The following is a 20,756-nucleotide window of genomic DNA, read 5'->3' as shown; positions in this document are numbered from 1 at the left end:
AGAACAAACAATTCTGTCTTGAAGGAAACATCTGTGTGTTTTTCAGAAGTAAGGATGATGAAACTTTGTCTCAAATATTTTGAGCACGTTGTCCAGAGGGACCAGTTCTGGAAGAAACACATCACTCTGGGAAATGTATAGTGTCAGCGAAAGAGAGGAAAACTCTCAGTGAGATGGGTTGACACAGTGACCACTTCAATGGGCTTGAGCATGACAGAGATGGGGAGGATGATGCAAAATATCATTGGGGTAGCTATGAGCTGTTGTCACCTCAATGACATCCACCAACAACAATCTGTATGGGAACAAATCACCAGGTCTTTTTTCCCAAGGAGCAGCTAGTGAGTTTTAACATTTCAGTTAATAATGTAATTGTTTACCCACTGTTGTTCTTAAAGGCCACTGAGTCAAAACTGACTCAGTGACTGAGGCTGACCCTCTAGTGGGTTTTCAGAAACTGTAAATTGCACTGGAGGAGATTGCCCATTTTCTTCCATGGGGATGCTGGTGGATTTGAACTGAGTGTCTTACAGTTGAAAGCTCATCTCCTTAGCCACCATTAAGCCACCAGAGCTTCCTTTTATCCATGTGCATACTATAATTACTCATTGTAAAAACAAACAAACAAACAAACAAACAAACAAACAAACAAACAAACCTATAGAGTAATTTTGTAACACATAGGGTAGCCATGCATTTGCATCAACATGATAACAATGCGTATTTTTTAAAAAAAATTATACTGGTTTATTTACAAAGTTCGAATATATTGTTTTTCACACAGGATCTTTCCCATTTCCTCTAGACCCCCTCCCTCATCAAATTGCACAACCCTATGATTAATGCCTCCGCCATCCATCTTCACCCCTCTGCTCCCCCACACGCACCCGTGGGTCCTTATGCTCCTTCTACAATAATGTTCTTATACAGTATTTGTCTTTATGAGACTGAGTTAGTTCACTCAGCATAATGCTCTCCAATACCTCCCAAATTTGGTAATAATTTACAAATTATTGCAAAAAATTCCTGAGTGCTGCGTAGCATTCCATTGTGTAAATGTACCATAATTTTTCAGTCCATTCTATTGTGGTTGGGCATTTGGACTGTTTCCATGCTCTAGCGATGGTGAATAATGCTGCTATGAACATTGGTGTACAAGTCTCCATTTGTGCTTCAGTTCTCATTTTTTTGGGGTATATTGCAAGCAATGAAATAGCTGTGTCATATAGAATTTCAATGTTCAGCTTTTTGATGAAGTGCCAAACTGCTTTCCAGAGTGGATGTACTATTTTACAATCCCACCAACAATATATAAGAGTTCCTATCACTCCACATCCTCTCCAACATTTATTACTTGCTGTATTGTTAAACTTTGCCACTGCTACTAAAGTGGGATGGTATCTCATTGTGGTTTTGATCTGCATCTTTCTTATTGCCAGTGATTTTGAACATTTCCCCACGTGTCTGTTGGCCATTTGAAGATCCTTCCCTGCGAAAATTATTTCCATGTCTTTTGCCCATTTTGTAATTGCATTACCAGCCTTTTTCTTGTGGAGGCCCTGTAGGATTCTGTAAACTTTTGATATGTGATTCTTGTCTACAACTATTTTTCCAGTTGGTAACTTTTCTTTTCACTGGGCTAGGAAATGTTTTTGATATGTACAGGGATTTATTCTTTAGAAAGTTCCATTCATCAATTTTATCCTCTCCAGATTGTGCATTTCTGGCCATATTTGGGAGTCTGTTTATACAATAGACTAGGTTGTCTAAGCTTGATCCCAGTTTGACTGATGAACTTTATGGTTTTGGGCTTTACTCCCAGGTCTCTGATCCACCCTGAGTTGATTTTTGTGTATGATGTGAGATGTGGATCCTGTTTCAGCTTTCTATAGCTGGCAGTCCAGTTTTGTCAGCACCATTTGTTGAAGGACATTCTTACTTTTTATGAAAACATTCAAGGTGCTCTAGTGGAGTTGACTATAGGGAGTTGGGCTGCTAAGCTAAACATTGCTTCTCTCTGTTCAAATTCACCAGCAACTCTGTGGGAGGAAGATGGTTAATCTCCTCCTGTTTGATTTATAATGTCAGAAACCCAAATCAAGAGTCAACTATGAGTCTGTTCTTTATGATGGCAATGAGTTCAGTTTACCTTGTACCTATTTACTAGTTGGATTACAAATAGCTTCTCTGTGCCTCAATTTCCTTATTTGCAATTGGGAACCAATAAGAACTTCTTCATAGGACTGTTATGGGTACCAGTGTACCAACAGGTAACATTGTGATAGATGGAGAAAAGATTGAAACTGTCAAAGGCTTCCTCATCTTACTTGGGTTCACAATCAATACACTTGATACTAGCAGTCAGGAGACCAGGAGACGTATTGCACTGGAAAACCCTGAAGTCATGGAACTCTCCAAATGACTGAGGAGCAGTGATGTTAGTTTGAGGTCTAAGGTGCACCTGATTCAGACTATGGTCTTTTTAATCACTTGCTGTGCATCTGAGAGCTGGACAATAAGTAATGATGACAGAAAAAAGTATTGTTGCCTTTGAACTATGGTGTTGGAGGAGAGTTTTGAATACCTCATACACTGTCAAAAGAACAAACAGATGTGTCTTGGAGAAGGTGAAACCAGATTGTTCTTTGGAAACAAGGGTGGTGAAACCTCATCCTGTATAATTTGGGCATGTGGCTAAAGGAGGCTATACTGAAGAGAAGGACATCATTCTTGGAAAGGTGGAGGCACAGTGAGGGAGAACAAGATCCTAAACCAGGTGGATTGACATTGTAACTGCAGCTATGGGCTTGAGAGTGTGAGAGATTGTGAGGTTGGCATAGGACAGGACTGAGTTCAGATCTGTTGTTGATAGTGTCATGAGTCATAACTTGACTCAATGGCATCGAAAAACAATGATAACATAGAACTGCTGGGAGGAAATAAATTTTTCTCTAACATCCTTAGAACAGTAATCAGCACATGGAAAGTGCTAGATAAGCTCTCATAATAAATATGAACTCCCAAGAGCTAAACATCAAAGCCAATTAATAGAATTAAGAAGAAATTTGAGGACTCAAACCCAGGCTTTGTGATTCCAGACCTGCCTGGCCTTTTAACCATCAACATGAGCAGGCTCAGATGATGGCCCAGGGCACACAATTCTGAGAACCAGAGGAGGGTCAACAGTATAGCCCTCATTCAGGGTAGATCCCACTGAGATCCTCTTTCAGGCCGGTGTTCTGAGGGCCAGTCATCTGGAATTGGCACCATTTCTGCCACTTACAAGCAGGGTTCCCTGCTGCATTGTCACGCCTTCCATGTTCTTCTGAATGCTCTTCCCGTGGGGAAGCAGTAAACACTTCCTCTGGGGGTCTTCCTTCTGGATTCTGGGTCCTGACGGGTCCTCTGAGTCCTTTAAGAAAGTCTCAGCTGAGATATTGTAGTATAGGGTTTTGTTGCAAATGCTTCTCTAGGAGAAATTAGGTTAAAGAGGTACATATGACCACTCTGTACTATTTCTTACAACTGTTTGTGAATCTACGATTATCTAAAATTTAGGGTTAATTTTAATAAGAAGAAAAATTTGTACCAGGAATCTCATTAAAGGGACTTCTTGGCATTTGGCTTATATGTGTCATCATTTGGATGCTTAAATACCCAAAATATTCCAAATATCCAAGCTATCCTTTGCAGGGAAAAGACCATTGCCACTAGAAAAATGGCCAGCCCTCACTGCCCCATGCAGTGCCAATAGTGACCTTCATTTGCTTGAGACAAATTTCCTTCTCCTGTCAACAGAGATTGGCCTACTTCTCCCACGTCCACACCTGTCTGCCTCTCACAGAACTTAGTGTTCAGGACAAGCGTGAAATAATGGGCATTTAACCGTGATGGAGTTAGACACTGAGGAGAAATGCGTTTTGGAACAACTGCTGCCTGGGAGCAGAGAGCCCTCATCCATCCTTAATAAACGGCTCTGCTAACGAGCATCCGGTTTTTCCATCGTTTGCCCTTTCTTCCCTGGGACCGTGACTCACAGCTGCAGAGCTGCACCTCTATCTCCCTTCTGTGCTCTCTTTATGGAAAATCAAACTATGCAGTGGAATCATCACAGAAGACACGGGGACCCTGAGCTCCAAACTCAAGTGCATGGAGCCTTGTGGGATGTCCGAGTAGTGCCCAGCCCTCAGGCACTTCAGTCTCATTAGGCCAAGCTACAGCAAAGGGGAGAGAGAAAAGGGACCTCTTCTATTAATAGGAATCAAGAGGTGATATATTTCCAATTATTTAATGAAAATATTATTTTATTCTCCAAACAGCTCTATCACCTCTCGGTTTATTGTGCTGTAGTGGATCTTGTGCTGTTCTGATATGCAAAGTCGCACCACTGATATTTTGAATACCAGTGGGATTACCCGAAGTGGGCAGGTTTTGGTGGCTCTTCTGGACTAAGAAAGACTAGGAAGAAATGCATGGGGATTCACTTTGAAAAATCAGTCAGTGAAACTCTTAAGGATCACAAAAGAATACTGTTTGGCACAGTGCTGGAAAATGAGTTCCTTAAGTGCTTATAATATACAGTGACTGCAACAATCGCCTTAGGCGTATTACTGATCGTAAAGGAGGTGCAGGACTGAGCAACGTCACATTCTGTTGTGCATGAGGTCACCTTGAACTGAGGCCAACTTCAATGGGAACATCAAGCTGAAGGGCTGGGAAGGGCTAGAGAGATGACTGTGACCCAGTCTGGCTTCCATCTTTGTGTCCCTCTTCCTTCATCCTCATCCACTGTTAACAAGTGCTTCCTTCTTTACAATGAAGAATTTGAAATATGCACATTTAAAGTACATGCGATATTAACAACATTTTAATTTGTATCACATATTACAATGACTCCAGCCTTCTCCAAAGTAACAAATCATCAGAATTCTCCTCATTTTAAACAGATTATTTTATACAGCATTTATCCTACTGCCAAATGGCAGTGTAGGCTAGTAAATAAAGAAAGAAAGAAATAAAAAGAGTCCAGTATCTTTTGAGTTAAGCTTACACTTGGAAGAAATTGAAATGACATGAAATATATTGAATGAGCAAAGTGTAACTTCGTTTTGTGCTTTGCCAGCCACTGCCTTTTCTAATTTAGGAACGGAGAAAGCCCCAAAAGATCAGAAAGACACAGAGACATTTAGTCTAGTGCAGCATTTCTTGGAGTTTCCAAGGTCAAACTCTTCCCATAATAACACAAAAACGTTACTTGCTTTTCCTCTCTCATTCTCTCATGAGTGAACAGGGGGCTTTCCAGAGGCTGTAATATGTGTGTGAGATAGATAACCCTACAGACTGAAGGCGGAAGGAAGCAGCTCTGAGAAACCAACTGTCTCCTTATTAAGTCAGATATTGAAGAGATTTGCACGAATGTTAACCAATACTAGTGTTACAAATTTATTTTGGGAAAATATGATTTTTTTTCATTTACAAATATGCATATGGTTGGATCAAATGAGAGAATATGCTCTAAGGGTTGATGCAGGTCTGGGAGTGTGTTAATGTTCAGCGATAGGAATGGAATAGGCGACAGAAATGGTTCACTACAGATTAGTAAGTAAGTGCAAGTAGGCCTGTACTTATCTGATTACTGAGTTATCTTGCTTGGGGCTCCAGGCTGGGATGTGACAGAAAAGGACATAGAGAGAGGCCTGGGTCAAAGCTACATGTTATTTTAATTGTTAGGTACCATTAAGTCAACTATGACTCATAGCAACTTAATTAATAAGAGATTGCACTTTGGCCCCTCCTGCCCTGTCCACACAATCTCTGATATGTTTGAATCCATTGTTACATTCACCATGTTAATCCACCTCCTTGGAGGCCTTCCTCTCTTCCTTCAGGCTGACTTGTTTGTTCTTTTGGCATAGCATAGAATAGACAGTACTCTCTTCCAATACAACAACTAAAAGGAATCTATTCTGCTGTTTTCCTTGTTCAGTACCCAAATTTCAGATGCATAACAAATGATTGAAAATACTGTGGCTTGAATCAGGTATGTCTTGGTCCTTAAACTGACATCCTTCCTCTTTAGCAATTTGGAGAGGTCCTTGACAATAGATTTTTCTCAACGCAGCATGTCTTTTGGTTTCTTGGCTGCTGTTACTATGAGTATTGATTGTAGAACCAAGTAAAATGAAAATAAAATCATTGATAACTTCCATCCTCTCACCATTTATCATGATAAAATGCCTACTGGTACAGTGGTGAGGATTTTCGTTTTCTTTAGAAATAGATGTAATCCATATTGAAGGCTTTAGTCTTTGATTTTCTGCAGCAAGTGTTTCAAGTCTGAATCATTTTCAGCCTGCAAGGCTGTATCATGCACATAATGCATATTGATAAGTCTTCCTCCAATCCTGATGTCACATTATTATTCACATAATTCAACTTTTCAAATAATTTACTGAGAATACACACTGAATTATTATTGTTAGGTGCAGTCAAGTTGAGTTCCACTCATAGCAAACCTATGAACAGCCAAACTGAACCCTGTCCTACCGTCCTCAACATCTCCAAAACACTCAAACCCATTGTTGAAGTCACCACGTCAGTACTTCTCACTGGGGATCTTCCTGTCCTTCGCTGACCCCCCGTTTTTCCAAGCATGACGTCCTCTCCAATGAATAGCCTCACCTAGAGAAAAAGGATGCAACCCTCTGCACACCTTTCCTGATTTAAAACCATGCAATAGTCCCTTGTTTGGTTCATATAATAGCTTTTTGGTTTAGCTACAGATTTTGGTTGAACGTGAATAAGTGTTCTTTTACCACACATATTCAATTTGCATGCCAATAAAATAATAAAGGAAACCCAAACCAAACTAGACTACATAAAGAAGAGTGTGGTATCAGATTAAGAATAACCAAACAATCTGTGATTTGCAGATAATACAACCTTGCTTGCAGAAAACAAAGATTTGAAGCATTTACTGATGAAATGAAAATACTATATAGCCTTTAGTACTCATTAGAACCCAACATTAAGAAAACAAAACCCCTCATCAATAGATACCATCATAATCATGAGAAAAAGGATTGAAATTGTCAAAACATTCATTTTATTTGGTTTCTCAATCAATGCCCATGGAAGCAGCACTTAAGAAATCAAAAGACAATTTGTTCTTTGCCTTGGGCAAACCTGCTGCCAAGAACCTCTAAGGATAGGCAAATCAGAAATCGGCCATCTAAAAGAAACTACTGATGGCTTTCTACTGGTGGCCTGGAGAAACAACGATGGTTATAGAAAGGCCTCAGGCCTTTTGTTCATAGGGTCACTATGAGTCGTGCTCAACTCAACAGCAATCAACAACAATAAGAACTGGTGGCCTAGTGGTAAGAAACTACCCTGAAATCCTGAAGGCACACATTTTGGATCCACCAGCTACACTGCAGAAGAAGGTTGGGCAATCTCCTCCATGTGATTAATTGCCTCTGAAAACTCACTGAAGGATCAGCTATGGGTTGGTTCTGACCCAACAGCAAACAACAAGAATAACAAAAGGGGGATAGAGGCATGAAGAAGCTGGCTTGCATGCTTTCAGGAATGTAGTTATTAGTAAAATGATTGTAAGCTTGAAAACCCTCACAATATACATGAACAAAATGCATATTATAATATAATGTAAATGAAAGTTTGTATAAAGCACGGTGCACAAGCATGACACACAATGTGTATGAATGATAAAAATTTAATTTAAAAAAGTGAAGGAAAAAAATTTAAAAGGAACCTCTAAAAACGCTAAAGATCAAGAATGATGTAAGCTTGAAGAGTAAAGTGAGCCTGACCCAAGTCATAGTGTTTTTAGGTTCATGTGCATGGATAATGGATAAGGAAGACTGAAGAAGAATCAATACCTTTGAATTATGATGTTGGTGAAGAGTATTGAATATACCCTGGGCATGTCAAAAGAATAACAAATCCATCGTGGAGGAAGTATGCTCAGAGTTCTCCTTAGAAACGAGAATAATGAGACTCTGTCTCACTTATTTGGGGATCTTATCAGTAAGCGTCAAATCCTGGAAGAGGACAATATACTTGAAAAAGCAACACAAATCACCAAAAAAGAGGAAGACTATTTTAATGAGATGGATTGACACAGTGATGGCAACAATGGAGGTAACCACAGTGGACATTGTGAAGACGGCAGGACCGGGTAAGGTTTCATTCTGTTTACAGAGGGTCACTATGCATGAGAACTGACTCTAGAATCTAGAACAGCAAATAACATTGCTCCCCCCCAAAAAAAGAAGGAACTAGAGAGTTAAATGGGCCAATAGTTTTTACTCTGATCCCTGCTTTTAGAAATCTACCCAAAAGAAAGACTAAAAAAGATGAGTGAAAACTTATATTTGGAGACCATAATTAGAAAAAATGCAAATTACTAGCAAATAGATAATTGATAAATACCAAGATCTGCCAAGATAGCCTATCTGAGGAGAGCTGATATTTGCACAACATAGTGAATATCATTCATGTTATTGAATTGTGCACTTAAAATGGTCAATTTATATATATATTACAATTGCATATTTTTTTAAGTTAATGAGCAATAGGAAAATCTAGTGGCATAGTTCATTAAGTGTTGGCCTCCTAGCCAAGAGGTCAATGATTCAAATGTACTAGTTGCTCTGCAGGAGGATCAGACAGTCTCCTCATGTAAAGATTTAAAGTCGCAGTACTCCAATGGAGAGTCTCTGTGAGTCGGAAGAGAATGGCAGTGGGTTTGGTTTTGGTTTGAGGTAAATATCAGAACTGAGATTTAAACATAGGCAGAATGGGGTCTGATGCTACTTTTTAACCATTGGAATTCTATCTCATAATTTCTTCCACATTAAAAGTAAAAACTGTTGTTCAGGACAAAGTCAAGTGTTGAGAGAATTTACCCAAAGTTTGGATACCTCATCCTGCAAAATCAGGCTCTCAAATGACTCCACAGATCTGGGGAAAGGCTAAGGGTATTAAAAAAATCTTGGGAATGCAAGTTTACCAATGGTTATCAGGGACTGGCCAAGGGGAGAAGAAAAGGAAGACTCATTGCCTGAGGAACACCGAGCTTCTGCTAGAAAGAGGTAATTGTGAAAGTTAAACAATGTGATGAACATAGTTAATACCATTGAATTGCATGTGTGAGCTATGTTAAAATGGTGGGCTTTCCCCCCCCCCAACATGCTAATTGCCACAATTGAAAAAAAGTCCGGTGTGGGTTTGCATGCAGGCATGGCCAAAATTTACTCCAAGATCACTCTTCTCACAGCCCAACTAAAACTTGAAATTAGATCTTGCTCTCTGGTTTTAACAGCATGCTCATTTACGTCAGGCTTTGCTGTCTCCTCTGCTATCATTAATGAAAACCTTGACACCTTCTTGGTTTCTAACTAATTTTTCTATGATAACATGGACCATTGTCCTTTCCTCCATTCTTCTGGTTCTTTTCACCCCTGCAATTGAACTCCCTGACCTACAACTTACTGATGGAAGCAGCCACACTCTTCTGAGGAGCTCCTGACCTCACAGGAAATTCTGAGCCCTGTTTGAACCATAATGATTTCTTATGGATTGAATTATGTTTCTTAAAAAGTGATGCTGAAACCTAACCCTTGTAACTGTAAACATGACCTGTTTGAAAATAAGGGTTTTCTTTTTTATGTAAATAGGTAATATTCAGAGCCATGTGGATTCTAAATTTAATCTCTTTGAGAGGTGTCTTAAACACACACACACACACACACACACACACACACACACACACACACACGTCACTGAGGGCCCTGTACCAACACAGGACCACCAAAGACTGGAGGGAATCATCAGAAACTAGGAGAGAGGCCATGGAAGAAATCTACTTTGCTGAAACCTAATTTGGACTTTCAGCCTTCAGAATTGAGACAATAAGTTTTGGACCTTCATTTCTTCCTATGCGATTAACTGACTCTGAAAACCTGCCGGAGGGTCAGCTAAGGTTTGATTCTTAGTCAAAGGCATGCAACAACAACAATAGTCATCACTTAGACTATTTTTTGTTGTAGTTGTTACTGCCACACTAGCTAACTAAAACCACAATTGATTCGCTTATCTTCCTGCTTGTAAAGATGAGAGCTAACCAAGAGAGAAGGGAGTATTGTTTGTCCTTCTTCTGCCCCAAGGAGAACTCCCCTATCGCAAACCACTGCTGCTCTCATGTGGATGTGGACTCATCACTCCATCAAGCTTCCTATGTTGCAAATGTTTTCATGAGGTGACTGTCCACCTTTATCCTAAAGATAGGGAAGAGCCTCTGGGTTCAAACCTCTGATCTTCCAGATAGCAAACAGCACAACACATGCTGCACTGCACCACCAGAACTCCCACAAGAAGTTCCAGTTATTTATTTTTATTCTCTTCTGGAACACATTTTAAATGCCTTTTTCTCCATCTTAGGGACCCTGGATCTCACAAGTGGTTTGTGAACAACTGTCAAACCAAAAGCTGGAGGTTTGAATATCGCCAGTGGTGCTATAAAGAGAAGCCTGGAGACCTGCTTAAGTCAATGTCACGGCGAAGAAGATCCCATGAGGAAGCTCTTTTCTGTAATACAGGAGTTGCTGTGAGCTAAAATTTACTCAAGGGTGATAAATGTGTTTTTTGGTTGGTTTTTTTTTTTTCATTTTGTTTCTCATTCTTGACTATGCTGAGCTGCACAAATAGTTATACATTTGACTGCTAACTGAAAGGCTGGAAGTTTGAATTCAAAAATGCCTTCAGAGGCATTCTGGATGGTATGAGTGGCTAGACACTTATCTATTTCTGAAAGATTGAAAGTTCAAGCCACTCAGAAGTGCTCTGACAGGCCTGATAATCAGCTTCTGAAAGCCTTGGAAACCATATCTGTTCTAATCTGAAACAGAGGAAATCATCATGAGTTAAGGATTAACTTTATGACAACTAACAACAATCTAGGAAAACAAGTGAAATAAGAGGAAATGATAAAACTAAATACTATGGACCGTGGCTTGACCCAGACACGTATGGGGTTACCATGGGTCAGAGTCCTTTCAACAACTGTTTTTTTATTGTTTTTCCCCCTTCTCATCCTTACAGTCTCCTAAAGAAGCTTAAGAACAATATTGTATAATATCTTATATCCTAAACCATGATTTTGTATTTTTCCTCGGAAATGGAGTTTTCAGGAAAGAAAACAGAGAAAAGCAAAAAATGTTCAAGTCTGGCAAGCCTATGACCTTGGACACTGAATATAATCTCCCTGAGGCTCATTTCTCAGAGAAATGAGCATTGCATCTATTTTATAAGGTGCTGGGGATGATTCAATTAAATAATGAATGTGAAGCACTTAGCACAGAACTTGGTGCATAAAAGATACAAATATTTCCCTCCCTGGGCAAGCATTTTTCCTTCCACCAATTTTATAGATTATTTTCTTTTTGTGAGAAAATGTCCTATTGCTACCCCTTCCTCACTCGCAACTTCCTACTTCTTCTGTCTTATTAGCATCTGTTTAAGGGGCGGTGATAACATGGGGAAGGCCAAGTTTGACTTCTGCTTGCTTCATAAAGAAGAACTATGCCTGTCAATGATATCCGTAGTATTAAACAAATAGCTACTTGATCATACATGCCACCTCATATGCTCCTGAACCTATTTCTAAGAATCATTGGGTTTAATGTTTGTTGTAAATCGATTCACAGACTTTATACAGGAAATAGGCTGGGGAAGGGGAAGGCAAAGACTATCACACAATACAAGTTCAGGTTTAGTCCAGTGGTCCCAAACAAGATTAACAGCAAGACACAATTTCTCAATTAGTCAAAGTCCAGTTTATATTCAGCAGTGCAAATGCACCTCTGGTTTCTTCAATCATCCAGTAAAGTTTACCTGAGAGCAGTTACAAGTCAAATTTTTTTCCGGTCACCCAGCAAACAAAACCTTTAACTGTGGCTCCATCTCCAGAGTTTCTCTGATTATATTTTGCCACAGTCTCTTCACAACATTGCCACAGTCTCTTTACCAACTCTCACAGTGTGGAAAGTGTTCTTATATTAGTCTCACAGCTGTTGACAATTTTCAAGACCATATGCCTGTGGTTAAGAGAGACCATGACCTCAATGGGGGTTAACACAATGGATAGAAAAATCAATTTTCAAGGTTTCTGATACTGCAGCATCATTAATGGTGACTTCCCTTCTTTTCCTTTCTTGTTCTATTTCTAAAACCAACCCATATCCTAACACAATTGGGTTTACTCTGGCTCATGGCTTCATATCAAAACAGAAATGTGCTCTGTAAGGCTTTCAATGGCCAATTTTCCAGAAGATCACTAGGCCTTTCTTCCCGCATGCCTCTGGATAGAGTTGAACCTCCAAACTTTCAGCTAGCAGTCCAACATGCTAATTATTTATATTATTTAGAGATTCTTTCCTAGCAGCACTCTATCTTGGAAATTTTGGCCATGGATAGATAGATTGTCTTATCTTTGAGTGTCTTAAACTGATTTGTATTAATTTAGTTCCTGAGAAAAGGCAATTACCTTCCCACAAGGGTCACATCTCTGCCTTATGGAATCATCTAAGTCTTCAATGACTGGTTTCCTTGAGTATCCGCTTTGTTGGAGAAACAATAACAATAGCTCTGGCCAGAATTATCCTCTCAGTGTGAGGCAGGCAGGCCCCTTGACCCAGAAACCAGGCTTAATTAGAAATTAAATTGCATTTCCATGCCAATTGCAGGGTGCCTATATCCACAGCTAATTTATCAAGGTGAGGTTTTATTTGAAGGAAGCCCTTGAGACCAGAAACTATTGCATCAGCGAAATTATAAGCTTGTACCTGATGAAAAGAACTTTGTTTAAAGTGTGGCCCGCATCTTGCTCAAGCCTCTTATTTTGGGTTTTGACATTTATTGACTGTCTTTCTGTGTCAGGGGCTGGAGACGTAGAGTGTGACCGATACTCCTCTTTAGGAGCTATCAGACTAGTAACAGGGGGAGAAAGTGTGTAAACAAATGTTTCCAAAACCACAGCATTTTACGTAGTTATGATCCATGGTTGAGCATCTCAGGGGGACAGGGACTATTATTAATCACTTCATGGGTAAGAATATTTCCTCCTGTTTAACACTCAAACTAATAATAGTTTATTATAGCTAAGTGCTTACTAGGTATTAGGGGTTGAACTGTGTCTTCCCATCTCTCAAAAGGTACAGAGTCCTAATTGGCAATGAGTTGCATGCTAACCCAAGGGAAGGCAGTTTCAATTCAGCAGTGGTTTCAAGGGAGAAAGATAGACAATCTCCTTCCACATAATTTGTAGCCTGCAAAGGTAAGCTATGAGCTGGTCCCAATAAATTTACAATTAGTCTGACTGTCTAAAAAAGTATGTGGAAATCTTAAGTCATTAGCATATCCTTGTTTGGAAATAGGACTTTTGAAGATGCTATCAGTTATGCCCACATGAGTCCTTACTGGGGCACGATGAGTCTCAGTCAAATGTGAAGGGTGTCCTTTTTATAAGAGACACGATAATAGAGACAGAGGGAGGATGAAGGCAGAGATAGATTGTCAAGAAGCTTGAGGCAGGCACAGTACAGGCTGTCTCTTAGAGCCCTAACAAACAACACAGCCTACACTCTGATTTTGAACTTATAGCCTGAAGAACTGTAAGTTGTTGCTATTGTTGTTAGCTGTTGCAGAGTCAACTATGACTCATAGCAACCCTACGTGCCCTGAACCATGTCTTATCCTGTGCCATCCTCATCATCTCTGGCATATTGAGTCCATGGCTGCAGACACTCTCAACCCATCTCATTTAGGTTCTTCCTCTCTGTTATTGACCTTCTAGCTTTCCAAGCAAGATTTCCTTCTTTGTGGAATGACCCCTTCTGACAATTTGTCCATCGTATGTGAGATGAAGTTTCACCATCCTTGCTTCTAAGGAGCACTCTGGTTACACTTTCTCCAAGACATATTTGTTTATTCTTTTGACAGTCTATAGGATGGTTAGTACCCTTTTATAGCACTATAATTCAAAGGCATTTATTCTTCTTCTGTCATCATCATTCATTGTTCAGCTCTCAGATGCATAGCAAGTAATTGAAAAGGCCATGCCTTGAATCAGGTGCCTCTTAGTCTTTAACCTGATATCATTGCTCCTTACCAAATTGGAGAGGTCCTTGATGGTAAATTTTTCCAATGTGATATGTCTTTTGATTCCTTGACTACTGGTGCCTAGTGGCAAGAAGAATTTGCACTGCAATCCTGAAGGCGTATAGTTCAAATTCACTGGCTGCTCCACAAAAAAAGGATGGACAATCTCCTTCCGTGCAGCTAACTGTTTCTGAAAACTTGCTTGAGGGTCAGCTATGAGTCAGTTTCAACTTGACAGTACACAATAACAACCACCACAACACTGGTACCAATGATGTTGATTGTGGATCCAAGTAAGATGAAATCATTCACAACTTCAATCCTCTCCATCTATTGTTACGTTGCCTATTGGCCCAGTGGTTTTTTGTTTTCTTGATGTTGATATGTAATCCATATTGAAGGCTACAGTGCTTGCAGAACTGGGAGAGAGAATACATTTATGTTGTCCTGCCTCCCAGGTCGGTAGTACTTTATATAACAGTCCTAGGAAATAAATGCACTAGGTTTTAGACTCTGCCAAACCCTTTACACACATCCATTCGGTCTTCTAGGAAACTGCAAGCTTCTGTAGCACAGAAGGCAAGCCATAATAAGGGTTCAAGATGTCCTTGGGAATGGAAAGCAAGTGACAGACAGGAGAGAAACTAGGGAGAAAGAATCAACAGGAGTCAGTGAGCAAGATGAGGATGTAAGAGAAATCGTGATGTCAGGAATGAGAGGTCTGCTTTGGTTTTATAAGGAATGAGAAGAAGTTACTGAGAAGGGTCCCCTGATCCTTCTTTCCTCCTTCCTTTTCTCTCTCTCTTTCTTCCTTCTTTCAGTTATTCATCTGTTGGGTCCCTACTCTGTCATCAGGCCTTGTTCTAGGAGTTGAGCGTTATTAAATTAGTAAGATGTAGTCCATATCCCCCCGGCAGTCTCCTGAAAGCCTACAGCTTAGGAGAAAAGCCAAGGCCATGAAGTGCAATTTGAAAACCTCCCTCTGATCCCTGGCGACTTGTGAATTCATAGAAGGGGAAGGGTAGAGATGAAGGTGAAGAAGTATGAGGCTTCACATGATCTTGGATTGAGTTGCTGTCTACATGAACTTGAAGAGTCATCTGCTAAGTTGTTTCCACCTCAAGTGGGCATGAATCACTCCCAAACTGTGTACCTCAACTACAAGTCAGGTACCCCTATGGTTTAAGATTTTTTCCCTGCAAGGGATCAAGTTTTCTGCTTCTGATCCCATTATGCATAGAGTTGGTTAGAAGGAAAGCGTTAGAAGGAGTCTCACAATATTGTTCACTTTGCTTTTGTGATCTTGCCTTCCGTCTGCCTTACTGACCACTGATGATCTTAGGAAACCATTCGGATATCATTGTGGGATCACCCATATGTCAAGATCCAAGGTATGACCCATCAACATTCATGTTACTTTAGGGCTAAATCATGGTGGCCATGAGACAGGATGTAACTTCAGAGAGGTTTTAGTTTCCAGTATTCAATTTATAAGACATTATTAAATGTGTTTCCATAGTTAGTCTGTCCTGGCACTTTGTGCTTTGAGCTTGGCTTCTCTACCCCAATGTGGAGGTGCTGTGAAGAGTCTCTGCTCCAGTCATAGGAGTTTGTTATCAGTTCCAGATTTTGTGTCTCCTTCTTACATCTGGTTGTCCCCACGCAGATTATATAATGTAAAATTTGAGAAAAAACCAAACCCAAATACCTAAACATATTACTGGCTATCAGAATCTACTCATAGCTAATTCTTCTAATTCTTCCTTGGATTTCCAAGGCTGTCAATTCCTTGGAAGAGATTGCCAATCTTTCCCCCCTGGAGCCTGTGGTAGATTCGAACCACCCGAGAGGTGCAGCTTTTGAGTTAGCAATGTAACTCCCTTTGGCCTAGGCCACCAAAGCTCTCTATAAGGTTTTATATTGCTATTATTTATCATTATGACATGGGCCCATCTCACTGGAGCATATATGGTGAGGATGGTTTAAAACTGACTACTAACTGAAAGTTTGGAGAAGAAAAGCTGTGGATCTGATTTCAAGAAAATACAATTTAAAAATAGACAAAATCCTAACAGACCAAAACCAGTTATGGGAAACCTTATGGAGCACAAGTCTTCAATGCACGTGTAGGTTCATCATGATTAGAAGTTGTATCGATGTCAGCTGGTTGGTTAGGAGAGTGTTAGTGGGAACGGGGCAGGCATGAGGAGGGGAGCTGAAATGAATGGTACACAGAAGACCTTAAAGGCTCTGAATAGTAAGCTCATTCTCTGAATACAATTCTGACCCTCCCATCTCATCTACAATCAGACCTTCTGCAGCTGATAACCTGAGAGTCCAAGCAGGAAAAGGGAAGGAAAAGAAAACACTGAAGAAGGCTCCCATTCCTTTCTGGTACATGGAGTAAGTCCTTCAATTAACCGACTCTATTCTCCAAGACCCAGAAAGTCTTTGATTTGAAAAGATAATTGAGAAAAGACTGAGTCTCTGTGCTCACAAACAAAAAGAAAGCTATCCAAAGCATCCTATAATGTGTTAAGTGCTTAATATGACATAAAGTACAACAATAAACAACAAATCAAGTGTGATTGTTGATTCAGTCAGCCTATGAGTTGATGCCCATTTTACAGATGCAGAACAAAGGTTCAAAACAGTAATGGACCTTCCCAAGATTATACACTTTTGGATTTAGAGCATGATGAACTCCAGAAGTCATGTTCCTATTAGATCCTAAATCCTCAGGGGCCGACAAGGGCATGGGCAGTGGGGAGTCAGCTGCATTGTAATCTCTGTAGGATCCACTACAGATTTACACCTTCATGTCCTCACATAGGAGCCTCTGCTGGATGTAGAGAGTCTTGTCTGCCCTTTCACAGGTGACGTTTCTCCTGCCTCTCCACAGTAAGTATGAGTCAAGTGTTAATCAAACAGCCTATAAATTGAAGCAACGGGGGAAGATGTTCTTAGCATGCGGGAGAATAGAGAAACAGCTAGCTTAACTCCTCTTCTTCTGGAACTAAAAACGCTCAGGGGCTTTGCCAAGGGGTGATGTGGTCTGTAGATGGATGAATGGACATGGGGAAGCTGGATAAAGAATTGGGTCCTTTAATAGCTATTATGGGGGAACCAAATCCCTTGTCTGCCCTTCAGGACTGCAACCAGCGATGTCTTCCTCAGGCATGCCTGACGTGCTGACACCACTCACTAATTTTAAGTTTGAACACACTAAGATCTTCGTAAACAATCAATGGCAGAACTCAGCAGCAAAAATTTCCCATTTCAATCCAGCGAATGAGGAGAAAATCTGTGAGGTGGAAGGAGATAAGGCAGATGTTGATATAGCAGTGAAGGCTGCAAGAGAAGCTTTTCAGATTGGCTCTCTATAGTGAACTATGGATGCTTCAGAAAGAGGATGGCTCCTATACTAGTTAGCTGATTTACTCAGCAGTGATTCCCTGCTGCTGGCGTCAACGGAGGCAGTACATTGTGGAAGAACATTTGTGTAGCTGATGGATTTAGAGTTCAGAATCAAAACTTTATACTACTGCACAGGCTGGGCTGACAAGATCCATGGCAAGACAATATCTGTGAACAGAGGCTATTCTGGTTATACAAGACATGAGCCAGTCAGTGTATGTGGCCAGATCATTCCTTGGAATCTCCTTAGTTGGAAGTTAGGTCCTGCCCTTTCCTGTGGAAACAATGTGGATTGTCAAACTGGCAGAGAAAACATCTCTCTAGGCTCTTTATGTGGCATCTCTGATAAAAGAGGCAGGGTTTTCCCCAGGAGTAGTGAATATTGTACCCAGTTATGGGCCCATCACAGGAGCAGCCATTTCTTCCTATATAGACGCCGACAAAGTCATATTCACAAGAGCAATAGAGATTGGAAAATTAGTTAAAGAAGTTTGTAGGAAAAGTAATATGAAGAGGGTGACCCTAGAGTTGGGTGGAAAGAGCCCTGTGTTGTTTTTGTGGGTCTTGACTTGGATAATGCAGTGGGATTTGCACACCAGGGAATATTCTTTCACCAAGGCCAATGCTGTGTAGCTGCATCCAGACTTTTTGTGGAAGAGTCAATTTATAATGAGTTTGTTCAGCAGAGTGCTGAAAGAGCTAAGAAGTATGTTCTTGGCAATTCTCTGACCCCACGAGGAAGCCAAGGCTCTCAAATTGACAAGGAACAATATGATCAAATAATTGACCTCACTGAGAGTGAAGAAGAAAGAAGGGGTCAAACTGGACTGTGGAAGAGGCCTCTGGGGGAATACAGGCTACTTTATCCAGCTCACAGTTTTCTCCAATGTGACTGATGATCTATGTGCATTGCCAAGGAGAAAACATTTGGACCTGTCCAGCAAATCAAGAAGTTTAAATCTTTAGATACAGTGATCAAGACAGCAAACAACACTCTGTAAGGCTTAGAGACCCAAAAGAAATCATGATGGTGAAGGGAAGTATAGCCATGCATCCTCTCCAATCACTAATACATTACGATGTCTTGTTTTGGTTTGTCTAAATCACATTAGCATCAGTAACCACACATAGATGTAAGAGAGGATGACTAGCTGTCCTTTGGCTTATTTTCCTTACCAGTTCTTTGAAATACTTAACATTCTTGATGTTGGCTGCCTAGGAGGGATGCTTTACTTCAAGTAGTTGTGAAATCATTGCTGTCTCTTGAAATGTTGATTAGAATGTGGTGTCTATCTGTCAAAGGAAGTGATGCCTGAAATATTAATGAGAATCCCTGTATAAACTTCAATAAATCAATCTTACAAAATTAAAAAAAAATTAATGTATTCTGGGCAAAATGTAGGGAATGGAAGAAGAACTAAGAGTTCTAAATTCAAGTTCAAAGTGTACCTTTAGCTTTCTGTGTGACCTTTCCCCAGGCCTTGGACTTTTCATCTGCTTAGACAACCTCCTAGCTTCGCTGAGGGGCTGCTGGATGCCAGCAGCTTCATCTAGGCACTGAGGACACTGTGATGGCCATGGCAGGTCCTTGCCATGCTGAGCTGGACTCTTAGTAGGAGAGCTGGACTGTAAACATGTGACTAACTACATTATGTAATTTCAGGGAGCAATGCAGTCCAGAAAAACCAGGCAACATCAGAAGATACAAAGTCCTGTTTTGAGGAGGTAAAGGGAGACAAAGACGGAGCTACTACAGATAGAATATGATTTGAATGAAGTGAGGGAGAATGCCAGGGAGATCTGGAGATAGTAGCTGGAGTGAGAGAGCAGTAACCATGGAGACTTTGAAATTGAAGATCTAGCAAGACAGTCTCATGTGTATGAGAAAAGAGAAAGAGAGGGATGTGGCAGATCGTAAAAAGCCTACTGTTAGTTGTGGAGTCACGTGTGACTTACAGTGGCCTCATGAACAGCCGACTGGACCACTGCCTGGCTCTGCGCCGTCTCCTTGACGAATGGTCTGTTTGAGTCCGTTGTTGTAACTGTTGTGTAATTCCATCTCATTGATGGCTCCTCTCTTTTATTTGCTTACTGAATGTGATGTCCTTTTCTGGTGACTGGTCTTTCCTGGTGATCCATGCTGGTACCTCTCCTTCCTCACCTCTAGACAGTATTTCGGATGCATTTCTTATAAGACTAATTGGTTCACTATTTTAGCAGATCATGACATATTCCATATTCTTTGCTAGCATCACAGTTTGAACACATAAATACTCTTCTTATAGTCTTCCTTTCTCATTGGACCGTTAGCTTTCTAGTGCACAGGAGGCAGTTGAAGAGACCATGGCTCATGTTAGGGGTACCTTCAACGTTCAAGTGATATATTTGCTCTTTAAAACTTTCCTATTTGCCCAATGCAATATATTATTTGAGATCTTAGCTGCTATTCCCACAAGCGTTGGCTACACATTAACTCCCAGGGTATTAAGAAACCATTGAAGGCAGAGTAATGTGCAAGAGGATAGTGTGATGTTTTGTGTATCTTAGAAATATGAGGATGATCTTTGGCAAGGAATTGACAGTGATGGGGCATTTGACTGGAAGAGTGGTGCTCTGACTGGAAGAATGTTATTCTATGTGGGGTTTGGAGTCATAATTCTAGCTTTGTGACCTGGATAAGCTAGTTAACCTCTCTAATCCTCAAATTAGGGGTGAGGGGGGGAACCAGTCAGTATTTCAGAGGGGTAGGGCTGTATTAATCTTGGGAAACTTTGTCAAGTCCCCAGCAAATAGGTAGCGTTCACTGAATGGTCACAATTATATTGTTCCTCTTACGAGTACTATTAAATTTGAAACAAGAGACTGTTGTTTCTGGATTCACGAGGCATGTGCAGAGCTAATCAGCGCAAGGATGTTGTGAATCGCTCTGCAATCCAATATGCCTTGTGGCTTTAGAAACATCCCACACTCCAAATGACAGCCGGCTCCAAGCTGATGTTTGCAGATACGGAGCGGCAAGCCTCAGCTGGCCCTGCCTGCCAAGCACAGACGGATTGAAATATGTCACCCAAACTGGCCCAGGGCTAATCAAAAGATAACAGAGAGAAAATTAGGGTGCTCTCATCCCAGCTTCTCAGACATCAGCCCCCGAATCACAT

General features: G+C 40.6%; 1 protein-coding gene and 1 pseudogene across 1 annotated transcript in view; one reads left to right on the top strand and one right to left on the bottom strand.

Annotated features, from left to right (window-relative positions):
* Positions 1-20,756, bottom strand: part of KCNIP1 (Kv channel interacting protein 1) — a 646,152-nt gene that overhangs the window by 613,354 nt on the left and 12,042 nt on the right. The window lies entirely within an intron of this gene.
* Positions 17,343-18,599, top strand: LOC102866162 (annotated as a pseudogene).

The sequence above is a fragment of the Elephantulus edwardii genome, unplaced genomic scaffold, assembly GCF_000299155.1.
Source record: "Elephantulus edwardii isolate Elephantulus edwardi_28Jun2011 unplaced genomic scaffold, EleEdw1.0 scaffold00033, whole genome shotgun sequence".
Lineage (NCBI taxonomy): Eukaryota > Metazoa > Chordata > Mammalia > Macroscelidea > Macroscelididae > Elephantulus > Elephantulus edwardii.
Note: the sequence above shows the minus strand (reverse complement) of the source record. Positions and strands in the feature narration are given on the sequence as shown.